Genomic DNA, 12,218 nt, shown 5'->3' with positions numbered 1-12,218 from the left:
ATTTACTTTTTAATAGACACTTGAAAATGGGGGGGCGTGAATTAAAAAAAAAAGTTTGTCTAAAATATTATATTCGGTTTATTCAAAAGAGCATAAAATTTCACATTGACCCTGAAAATATCGTAAAAATAGAATCAATAGAAAAATTTTGATAGATTTTTAAAGTTTAAAAATTGAAAAATATTGAGTTCGGAAAATTCATTACTGTTTTTTAAAAAATAAAAAATATATTTCTATTAAAACAACTTTAATAGTTTATTTTGGAAGTATAATTCATAAAGAAAATAAACAACCCACTTTTAAAAGAGAAATTACGAGTTTTTTTTTATATTTTATTCGCAGTTTCGTGTTAGGGGTGTCAAAAATTCCTACAAAAATTCTGATGCACCTACAACTTCACTAATTACCTTTGAAATAATATTTATCTTTTAAAGGATTGTTACAATGAATTTATTTAACTTCAAAATTTAGCTGAATTGTTTAGCTTGCCGTGAAAACAGTTTTCATAACTTTTTTTTTTCACGTGTACAAATATTTTTTTTTCCGTTTGGAAATTCACTTTAGTCTGTAATCTTTCAAATATAATCCAAAAGTAGTCGGAAACCTACAAAAAATTGATGATAAATCGGCTTTCAAAACTAGACCCCCCCCCCCTAGCTTTATTGGTGCCCGGAAAACTCGTCCCGGGAAAACTCGTCTCCGGAAAACTCGTCCCGGGAAAACTCGTCTCCGGAAAACTCGTCTCGGGAAAACTCGTCCCGGGAAAACTCGACCCCGGAAAACTCGTCCCTTATTGAATAAATATCGATTGAAAACACATTTTATGAGCGTTCTTGAAGGAGATATTGTTTTTTTTAAAATAGACTATAGCCATAATATTTTTAAAAAATATTTTTACTTGTTTAGTGTTTTTTTTTTTTTTTTTTTAAATAAAATCGATTTTCTAAGTGTCCGTTTTCTACCTAACTGGCTAAGTTCTTAGTGGTTTCACTTCTTTTAAAGCGTTCATTATGTTCATACAAAGTTAATTACAAGTTTTTTTTTTGTTCTTATTAAAATAAGAACCAAAAAAAATTTGGAGTCATAAAAACAATAATAAAAAACAAAACCAAAAAATTAAAAAACAGGGAACGATTCGATTTTTCGTTTCTTTTTTGTTTTGGTTTTTTTATTATGATAGTTTTTTGTTGTTATGTTTTTTTTTTCTCTCATAATGCACTCATGCGTTATTTAAAATTATAATTTTATCAACATTTATTGTCGTCCTGTCAAATTTTGCAAAAATTAACTAATAAATTAAAAACGAAATATTTTTTTGGCGCGAGAGATGCCATGTGCTAACAATTTCTCGTTAACTAATTTTTAATTTTTAAAAATTTTTACTTCAAAATTCTAAAATCAATCATTAAGAGAAAAAGTAATCACTAAATAAATTTATTAATCAATTTTACTGAAAACTCCGCTATCGTTTATCAAGAATCTTTTTAATTTCATTTTTTGTTGGTTGTTTTTCGGAGGGAGATATAGTTCTTACCCCCCCCACTCTCTCTCTAAATTATATTTTTAAAAATATTAAAATTTATTATTTTTTTTAAAACCAAATCTCCCTTGGTAATTTCTTTAATTTTCTATTTTTTAGCGATTATCAAGACCCCTAAGATGTGATAATAAACCCGAAAATCGATTTTATTTAAAAAAAAAAAAAAAAAAAACATTAAACAAGTAAAAATATTTTAAAAAAATATTATGGGGGCTATAGTCTATTTTAAAAAACAATATCTCCTTCAAGAACGATCATAAAATGTGTTTTCAATCGATATTTATTCAATAAGGGACCAGTTTTCCTACCTAGCGAAAGGGGACGAGTTTTCCGGGGTCGAGTTTTCCGGAGACGAGGTTTCTGGAGACGAGTTTTCCGGAGACGAGTTTTCCTAAATTCAGCTTTATTTGTACATTTTTGCCCGTACCTAACAAATATTATTTGTTAAATGGCTAATCGAATTTTTTTTTAGTAAAACGATTTCTTTCTTTCTTTTTTTTATCATGGCTTTTCCTTTATTTATGTGGGATTCTGGACAAGCACCGTTTGGCGTTTCTTATAATAATCACTGTTAAATAAATATTTATTTAAAATAAGAAAAAAGAAAGACGAAATTTAAGCCAATTAAAAAAAATAACATTTTAAGGCTAAACTGATTTTTTAAAAGCCAAATTCGCAAAATCTGGCCATAATCTAGCATTCGAATTAAAATCAATTCCAAATTTTTTTTTAAATGTCATTTTCTTTTGTTGTGGTCTGTTGAATGTTAAAATATTGCAATAAATAAAAAAATAATTTTACACGAAATATTCACCAAAAATATCGCATCTATCTAAAAAATGTCTCATTTTATTTTTAAAATTTTCTGCGAACTAGCTATCTCGTCGCCATTTTTAAAACGTGAAACTCGTCACTAACATAGTCACATCCATGACAACATATACGTTTCTTTTTTTCGCCCCCGGTAAGTATTTTATCATTATTATTTTATTATTATTATTTGTTGTTTCTTTAAAATATATTTAACGAACAACATATAAGTTACTTTCTTCCCTGTAAGTAGGCACCGCCAAAAATGGCCGCAAAATCAAGTTGTTGTTGTTGTTTAAAACGAAATTACATTTATTAAAATCCATTATTTCTGAGTAACTTTTTTTTTCCAGAAAGATAAACCCCTGAATTTTATCATATAGAAAACAGAATAATGTAAAACTTTTTCTACTATTTTGAATTAAATGTTAAATTTTCCCAAAAAGTTAACAATTGACATTTTTTGTCTTGCACAAAAAACGTACATAAATATTAAAAAAAAAAAAAGGTTTTTGAAATAATTAATTTATTTATTTATTGTCTAACTAAGATTTAGGATGATTTTCTAAGAGAATATGCAAAAATATTATAATATAAGTACCTGGATTTCAAATAATTCCACTTATTCATATAGGTAACCAGTTATTTCGCGTCGATCTAGAGTCTAGATCGACACTGTTTACGTTTGCGTTTGATAAGAAGCAAACTATGGAAGACCAAACACGCCAAAAAAAACTGTTTTTCAGTGACCAGTACCAGATGGGTGACCATTTGTATGAGTTTGGTTTTTAATGTGTATGTGTGTGGGGGACAGGCTCCCCAAAATGGGGTGGGGGCAATTTAAAGCAGAATAAAAAAAAATTATTTCAGCGCGTTTGGTCCACGGCGGCAAACGTTTTTAAACGGGATCGAAAAAAAAATGATGCTATTTTTAACATAAAGGGCACAATATTTATCGAATTTTTTTTTTGTATCGATTCTTCAAAGCATGCCCTGTTTAATAATGGTCATGCATTATTCGGCTCGCTAAAAAAAAAAATTGTTAATTTATTTATCAAAGATTTAAAAATGGCTTTTTTCGTATAAATATTAAAAAAAAAATTATTTTTGTTTTGCTTAACTTAAATTCATGATTTTACTTAACATATTCACCGAATTTCACACTTCAAAACTCAAAAGCGGGATAATTAAACACAATCGAAGTTCTGATATTCAGACGTCAAAATAACGTATGCAAACAATTTTTTTTTTTTTAATCTATAATTCTGTCCCTTACAACAACACAATATGTTGTGTTCAGTTTCAGATGATTATTTTAAGCATATTTGTTCCCATTTCAAAACAGGTGGGGGGTTTGTAAGCAAAAAAAATATATATATAAATATCGTTTATGAAAAACAAGTACACTGTTATAAAGTTCATTCTTCTCTTAATAATCGCTGAAAATTTTGTATTGATCGGATAATTTCCTGACTTTTGGTAGATTTTTAAAAAGACGGTCCGTCAAAAAGTACTGACCTGTCCCCCCCCCAGTTTTGGCGGTGCCTACCTGTATTTTTTTTGTATCGATTCTTCAAAGCATGCCCTGTTTAATAATGGTCATGCATTATTCGGCTCGCTAAAAAAAATTGTTAATTTATTTATCAAAGATTTAAAAATGGCTTTTTTCGTATAAATATTAAAAAAAAAATTATTTTTGTTTTGCTTAACTTAAATTCATGATTTTACTATTATATATTATTATTTATATATTACTATTATACTAAGTATTATTATTATTTGTTGTTTCTTTAAAATATATTCGATGATTCATTACATTACATTTTCAACGATTTTATTGCTATTAATATCATCAGTTATTTTCTTAGAGATAAATTTATGTTATTGAAGTTTATTTAGGCAGATTTTCCATGTAATTGTGCAAATAGCCTCGAACCCTGTTATCAAAAAAGGGATCGACACCATTAGACATTGCTTAGTGTAAACAGAAGTTTGTTTACGTAAAATGTATTTTAGATTAACCGTGTCGTTTAACAAATAAAACGATTACATGTATTTTATTTCATAATTTAAATTTTTTATTTTATAATTTAAATTTTAAAACATTAGACAATACAAATAATACATTGTTTAACAAATAAAACGATTAAATGTATTTTATTTCATAATTTAAATTTTTTATTTTATAATTTAAATTTTAAAACATTAGACAATACAAATAATATAATAACAATAATAATAATAATAACAAATAAAATGATTAACTGTGTTTTATTTAATAATGTTGAAAACAAACAGTCATATAACTGAGAGTAGCAAACCTGAAGTGAGGTTGCGGAAAAAATACAATCTTCTTTGCGACCTTCTTCTCAGGTCTTGTAACCACAGTAACATAAAAATAAAGGAATAAGTGACTCTTCACAAAGGAGGAAGGTTTTTATAATAATTACCTTACTCTATTAGTATAAATAACTACAAGGCTATTGTTCTTCTTGATTGTTGGAAGAGCATCCTCACCTCCGGCAGCTGCACTCAGGTAAGCTATGTATTATTCACCACACTCTCCCAACAAAAGAAAAAAAAAGAAAGAAAAAGTGCATTTTTTATATATATATATATATATATATATTTCATAAAAAATAAGTAAGTTGGCGTAACCCTGTAGGGGGACTAACAGGTGCTAGGCCTCAGTCAAGGGCCACCTGGAGGTAACAGTGGTTCAGGGTACCACTTGATCTTTTTCTGGATGAGGAAGGGTTGATCCGCTCGCATGGACGGCTGAACAGGTCTTCTCAGTTTTCTTATGAAGTTAAGAATCCCTTGTTGCTGGGCAAGAATCATCACCTGACCCGACTTGTGATATTAGACTGCCATCTTAAATGTTCCCATCTGGGTATAGGGTCAACCTTAACGGAATTGAGATGTCGTGGGTACTGGGTACCTCAAGGGAGGCAGGCAGTCAAAACTGCACAAGGTGTAAAAGATACAATTCTAGGCCAGTGCTGCCAATCTACCAACTTCTCGTGTCGAATTTGAGGTTCTGCAGTGATTGTGCACCTCAAAAGAGACGAAGGAGTAGACCTAGTCTGTTACCTACTCAATAGAAATAATCTTGGGTAGGACTATAAACTACAACCGACAGCGGAGCCTAGGCTAAGATCTGAAGTGCCTGAACACAAGTAGGTGCAGGCTTTACCATAGGATTCCGCAGGTAATTCAATTCAGCTGTAAATTCCTCTTGTTGAGAACATTTTATTAAGTAAATTGCGGCTTTCTTGTTGTAGTTGTCTTCCCTTTTCCTCATCAAGCCGATGAATCGGAAGACTAAAGAGGTTACCCTCAACAAACGGGTAAACATGGAGATCACCGAAGCACACTCCTCATCCACAATCGCAGCAAAATTTGTTGATGAACGAACAATCTGCTGGCACCTATTATCAAGACAAGGCAACTCCTGCTCCGGCCAAGTCAAGACCCCACCGCGCAACCAGGAAGGGCCATGGTACCAAAAGTCAAAGTTGTCTCGGAACTTCCTTATCGTTAATCCATGAGTGATTAAGTCAGCCGGGTTTTCGGTGGTAGAAACATACCTGAAGATCGGCCTGATGCTGTAGTTTGTTTCCAAATCAGGCTCATTAGCAGAACATCCTTTAACCTGTTTCTAGCAAAGATGCTTTTACTAGTCATCGTTTCTGTAAAATCCATGACAGTACTACTTGTGCATCTGTTACCACACACAACCTAGAAGGGCGGACAGCCTTGCATCCTACCAAGATATGCAGAATTGTTGTCCTGAACATAGTAGGCTGCAAATCCATATACTTCTTTAGAAGCGTCACAAAACAGGTATAACCCTCCAGTTCGGTTCCCGTCATGGGCCTGTCTGCAGAAATGCATGTCACTCAATTTAGCTAAGTCTTCTGCCAGGTTCCTCCAAGAAGACTGAAACTCTGGAGAGACTTCCTCATCCCATTGCACACCTCGCTTCCATAATTCTCCCACCAAAATCCTACTCCTTATAGTAACGGGCAGGCAAAGAGATAAGGGATCAAATACCTTTGCTGATTCCGAAAGGATTTGCCCGTTAGTAGATGCACTCGGATCACACTTAACAGGAGCAGTGCAGAGCTTTTCTGAAATAGGATCATACCGGTACCCGAGCACCATCTCTCATCCGGCCTCATGAGTACTCAATGTAGCATCTTTCTTCATCTCCTTCCTAAGTTTGAGTTACAGGACTGCACCACAAATCCACCTTCCTGCAATCGCCTCCTAACCTGGGAATACAGCCCTACAAGCTTTGCTGGGTCAGACTCAGTCACCACCAGGTTGTCGACATAGAATTGGTTCTCCATCGCAACTCGACATTCATCAAAGGGATATTGGGCTGCATGAAACTTCAAGATACTCCCCAATATAAAGGGACTCGGGGTGAATCCGAAAATCAATGTGGCATAGCGGAAACATTGAAGGCGATCACCATCCTTCACAAAAAAACAGAACCTGTTCTTGTCTGCCTCCAGTGCAAGGCGAACCATCAAGAAAGCTTTCCTGATGTCTGCAATCAAGACAAACTTATTCGATCTAAAAGACATCAACAGGTCCAACATATCTCCTGTCATATTCACACCAGAGTAAGAGAAGCAGAGCCACCGACCTTCAAGCTAAAGTAAAATACAGGCCTGATTTTAGTAGTAGCTGCCGGATCCATCTTGAAAACTGGCCGATGAGGTACCCATACATAGTCCACAAAATTTTGAGGATCCACCTGTATTTCCTCAATGATGCCCTCTCGTAGCTGCTGAAGGAATACATTTACATACTCTTGGTACAGCCCCTTCTTCTCCAGGCTCCTGACCACACGATCCAAAACGTGCAAAGCAATAGCATGATTAGAAGGAACCAGAGCCAGCTTATCTGCATGCCAGGGTAATTGCACATGATATTTCCCATCCCTGAATGTTATAGATTCCTGGAACTGCCGAATCATATCCTGATCATATCCTGAAATCTCTTCTCCGTCCTGAATGCCCAACGACTCAATGCTGAACATTTTCTCCAATCCTCTTTCCACATCGCTAGAGGGAAAGACATCCACCCAGGGGCCTGCATGGGTAGGATCGGCTTCCAGGATGAAGCAAACATGCGATGATTCCACTTGGGGAGTATTCTCTATCACTGCACTGAACAAAGTAGAATCTCTTGAAATAGGGGCAGGATTTGTAGAAAAAAAGTGTCTACCTCACCAAAGGGAATCAAACCAGCAGGAACAGAGAAAGCCCGACTCCACAAACAAGGCACCAACTGTAAGGGACCGAAATGTTGCACCAGATCCAGATCCATAATTCCACTTATAACCACCAAATCAGTGCCAGACTCAAATTGCCCAGCAAGAGAACATCCAGTTCGTTTGAACTCTTCCAACAGCAAATGCCAATTTTTTAGATATAAGGATAGGTCCAATGAGTTGGCAACCAGTACTTGGAAGTGCCCCACATGACCAGACCCTAAGTCCACATCCAATTTCACCTCTCTGTATACTTGCTCACATTCTCCAAGAAGTGTAGTCAGAACTCAAGGAACCCAGGGAGTACAAGACATCGCCAGACAAATACGTTCTGCCATTGCCAGTATCCAATAGGCAGTTTACAGAGATAGTTCTTCCTCCTCGACCGAAGGTAACACAAATCAGAGGAGGTAGTTTACTCGAGTAACCAGAAGGAGCCTGACAATCTGAATCTATGCGGAAAGAAACATCTCGGGTTGTAGTGGCTCTAGATTTTGAAAAGGTTACCTGAGAATTGTTTCAGTGGATATCCAAAGAACCAGGCAACCTGCCACTTTTAATTAGCAAGCGTTTAATAGCCTCACTGGTGTCTCGCATCAAAACTGACAGAGAAGGAATTCTAGAGCCGCATAACTGAATAAGCTCTCCCTTCAATGCTCTCGGAAATTAAAGAAAAAGTATTTTGGCCATTAATCGGGCCCCTGCAGAACCATTCTCAGAGAAATCACAATTGGAAGCTGTTCTGCAGATGAAACTACCAAGATCCTCATAAGAACTCTCCCTCTTGAAATCGATATCTTGAAATATCTTATCAATGATGACGCTAACATCTAAATATTCTCGTTTTAATACTGTCAGTGCTTGCTGATAATTTGTATTGACGCAACTTAAGTGATTAATCAGCAGCAGAGGTCTCCCAGACAGAGAGCATTTTAAAAAGTTTAATTTTTCTGCGTCATTTGCCATGCCTGCTGCACAATTTTCAAATCGTGATAAGAAATTGTAAAAACTCATTCTATCATTTTCCATTCCACGACCACTGAACATTGGTCCAGTGATTTGAACTTGAGGAAGTCTAACAGTGAATGATGGATGAGCTCTATTCAAAGAAGGTCCAGGCGTATAAGGAAGGGAAGGTCGCCCTGAATAGCCACTAGCCTCTGGAGGATATAACAGGAGAGAGAGATCATCTAATTCCTTCCGTAAATTCAGCTGGTAACTTAGCCAATCGGACTCCATAATCTCTCTTTCCTCTTCAGAGACACAGGAAAGTTGCAACTTGCAGATGGAGATTTCAATTTCGTTGATGTATTCCAAAATTTCCCTGTGGAATACAGAAAAAATAGCAGGAGTAGTCTCTGAGCCATGGGACAAACGAAGCCTACCCTTGATTTTCATCTTCAGAATGGAAATCTGGTTACGGTGTCTCTCCCTGGAATCTGCCACAGCTGAAGTATCAGTGGTCTCCATATCCTTGTACGGGTAATTGAACAATTTCCAGAATTGTCACTAATTGCTGTTACTAATGACTCAAAGTTCTGTTAGAAATTGTGTTGAACTGTTGTATTTTTTTCGCAAATTGTTGGAAAAAAGTCATATAACTGAGAGTAGCAAACCTGAAGTGAGGTTGCGAAAAAAATACAATTTTCTTCGCGACCTTCTTCTCAGGTCTTGTAACCACAGTAACATAAAAATAAAGGAATAAGTGACTCTTCACAATTACCTTACTCTATTAGTATAAATAACCACAAGCCTATTGTTCTTCTTGATTGTTGGAAGAGCATCCTCACTAGACCTCTTCAAAATTGACCTTTTTCTTCAAACATATGGAAACTGCTATTATTCCCATTCTCCAAGGTCTAAATTAGCTAAATATACCAGTTATTGTGATCTTGGACCTTGGCTATGCCTGCCTCAAAAGCCATGTAATTTTATTGTTGACATTTTTCAAAAACGCTGCAAAATATGGGATATTATGTCCTTATTTTCATTGTAGCTTTCCAGAGGTTGATGCTATAGCATTGAAAGTGGTACCAAATGAAAGCTAATAAAATTTTCTTGCATATGGTAGTAAGCAAAATAAAACACATGAACACCTGTGTAAATTTTAACTAATTTTAATGCACAAACAGCTGGGACACTACAAAAAATCAGTTTGGTAGTATGATAGCACTGCACTGACACATATATTGCATAAGAAACTGTCAGATAGGATGTTACTAATACATGTATTAACACTTGTTCAATGCGGCTTTTTTGAAACTGTCAAATTTTTTCCTGTGGTACTCCACAACTTGTAGTAAGCAGCTTCTTTGCTCTGGGTCACTTGTGATCTGAGTTGCAAAGTCACTCATTAGTTTCACACCTCTCTCAGCCACATCATTGGTCACTTTCACTGATCTCACGAACTTCTGTGCATTTCTGTAGCTGTCATTGTCTTCCCAGGTGTCAGCAGGAGTAGTGAGCCAGTCACATTTCACTCGAAGAGCATCAAACAGAAAGTGAGACTCTGGCTCTACCAGGTCTGTGAGAACTGTAGCTGCATTGATGACAGGAAACACAAGCTTGCCTTTCCTGTAACTCTCAGGTTTCTCTGTTTCTGACAGCTTGACTGCGAGCTTCTCTTTTGCAGACTTGGTCATGCTGGCATGTGAACTGAACAAGGTGAATGGCACTAGTTCCTGGGTCAGATACCAGCGGTGGTTGTTCATTTTCTTGAGAACAGAGGTTGCCAGTTCATAGTCATACTGCTTGTATTGCAGCATGTTCTTCATGGTCATGGATAGGTGCATCAGCTGCAGATGTGGTGGTCACCCAGTGGCTGGTGTAGAATAAGGCCAGGTACTTGTTCATCCTCTCCAGCTTGAAGATAGTGTCCATGTTGTATTTTAGTTCCTTGGAAAACATGAGCATCTTCATACAGTAAATGTTTCTGGCCATCCAGCAGGCTTGTTGAATGGCACCTGGCTTGGCCCAGTGGATACCTCGAGGAGGTTCCTCACCAAGCAGGATCAGGCACAGCTCTGCCACCTCTCTGTAATCTGCCCTCGGACTTGCTTCCTCAAGGAAATTGCTTAAGACTGCAATTGTGCTTGTCTTCTGTTTCAAGTCTTGTTCAACTAGGCCCAGAACTCTTGGGCAGTCCTTAACCAACTTGTCCCACTTCTCTTTCACATTGTCCTGTTGTCAGGACTCTTGACCTTGTTGAACACAGCCTCCCATACACTTCCAATTATTACCTCTGATATGTGATGGTGACAAGCGAAGTAGAATACCTTTTTGCCTAGTTTTTCTTCAATAAGCTTCGCTGCACCCTTGTTGATGCCACTGTTGCTTGCTGTGGTATCAAATACCAAGCCTACAATGTTGTCTGTGAGACCCCATGCTTCTATCAGTTCCAATGTAGCATTACACTGTTGGATTTCTGTGGAACTTTCTATGAAGGGTACACCAAGCAGCTTCCCTTTTTCATACTGTGGAGTACCAGAGACGAGCACTGCAAGACTTTCCACTGGGTATCTTTCACCAAGAACATCCCGTAGAAGTTTTCTATCCCAGTGTAGTGTGCAGTAATCTGGCGGACTTTCCTTGAAGTTATTCATGTAACTTTGGCACAAGTTATGACGAGTGTTTATCCTATTTCGTCTTGTAGTAGAGGCTGATATAACAAAGTCATCAAGATCTGCGCATCCTGCCTTCAACACTGCAGACACCATGGCTGTAGTCTGGTTGTCAGAGAGTGACAACCGATTTGCAGTGCTACAAATCTCTTCACTGGTCATAACTGAGTGTGGAAAGTGTAAGGTTATCGTACTTGGTTTTGATGAACAGCTTGGTGTTGTCTCAGTGTATTCTGAACCCTCACTAGTACCAGAGCCTTGACTGTACTCTGGGTCTTCATCACTTGAAATTTTCCCAACTTCTACTGCTGCTGCAGTCACTGATGATAACATTCTCTCTTCTCTTTCTTCTCGGAAGCTTTTCTCTCTAGACTTCTTCTCAAACACCTTATCATGACATGACATGTGTGCCAGGCGAGTGGTCTGTTGGTTCAAGTAGAAATTGACGTCCTCTTCCTTGTGAGCAGCCTGTTACTTCTTATCTCCTCCACAACATCCTTTGCTCCAATATCAAATAACTTGTCTAAGTCCTTCAGAAAGTTAGCTCGTTTCTCTTCCTCTAGTTTGTTATTTCTTCCCTTGTTTTTAACAATTTTCCTGTACTTTTCATGGAGGATCATGAAACGGTTGACTGCATTTGGTCTAGTTAGTGTTTTAATCCTTGCCATATGCCAGAATGGCAAAACGACATCCACTGTATCATGGGTTAAAGACCTATTGTCACTGTTGGGATTATCATTCCTCAAATGCAGGAAATACTGGAACACCTGGCGATTAGTAGGGAGTTGAGAGCCCCTGATGCTGGAGCTGGGTTGCCCAATGAGATACACATCACTGAATGACTTTGTGGCAGGAGTTGCCACCTTTCTTCTCTTTTCAGTTGGTTCATCCCGTTCACCTGTATCACTGATCACTTTCCCACAGCGTAGTTGTCTTCCAGATGCCATGTTGTCAGTAGTTC

At 36.7% G+C, this 12,218-nt stretch overlaps 1 long non-coding RNA gene across 1 annotated transcript in view; it reads left to right on the top strand.

Moving 5' to 3' along the window:
- The first annotated feature begins 2,426 nt into the window (after nt 1-2,426).
- LOC145271181 (uncharacterized) overlaps nt 2,427-12,218 on the top strand; it is a 30,235-nt gene continuing 20,443 nt past the window's right edge. The window contains exon 1 of the long non-coding RNA XR_013865729.1: nt 2,427-2,504. This is a non-coding gene — a long non-coding RNA (uncharacterized LOC145271181). The remainder of the gene's footprint in view (nt 2,505-12,218) is intronic.

The sequence above is a fragment of the Euprymna scolopes genome, chromosome 46 (genome assembly GCF_053919585.1).
Source record: "Euprymna scolopes isolate OS-2025 chromosome 46, ASM5391958v1, whole genome shotgun sequence".
Lineage (NCBI taxonomy): Eukaryota > Metazoa > Mollusca > Cephalopoda > Sepiida > Sepiolidae > Euprymna > Euprymna scolopes.
The sequence above is the reverse complement of the archived record's forward strand: the minus strand, read 5'-3'. Positions and strand labels throughout refer to the sequence as shown.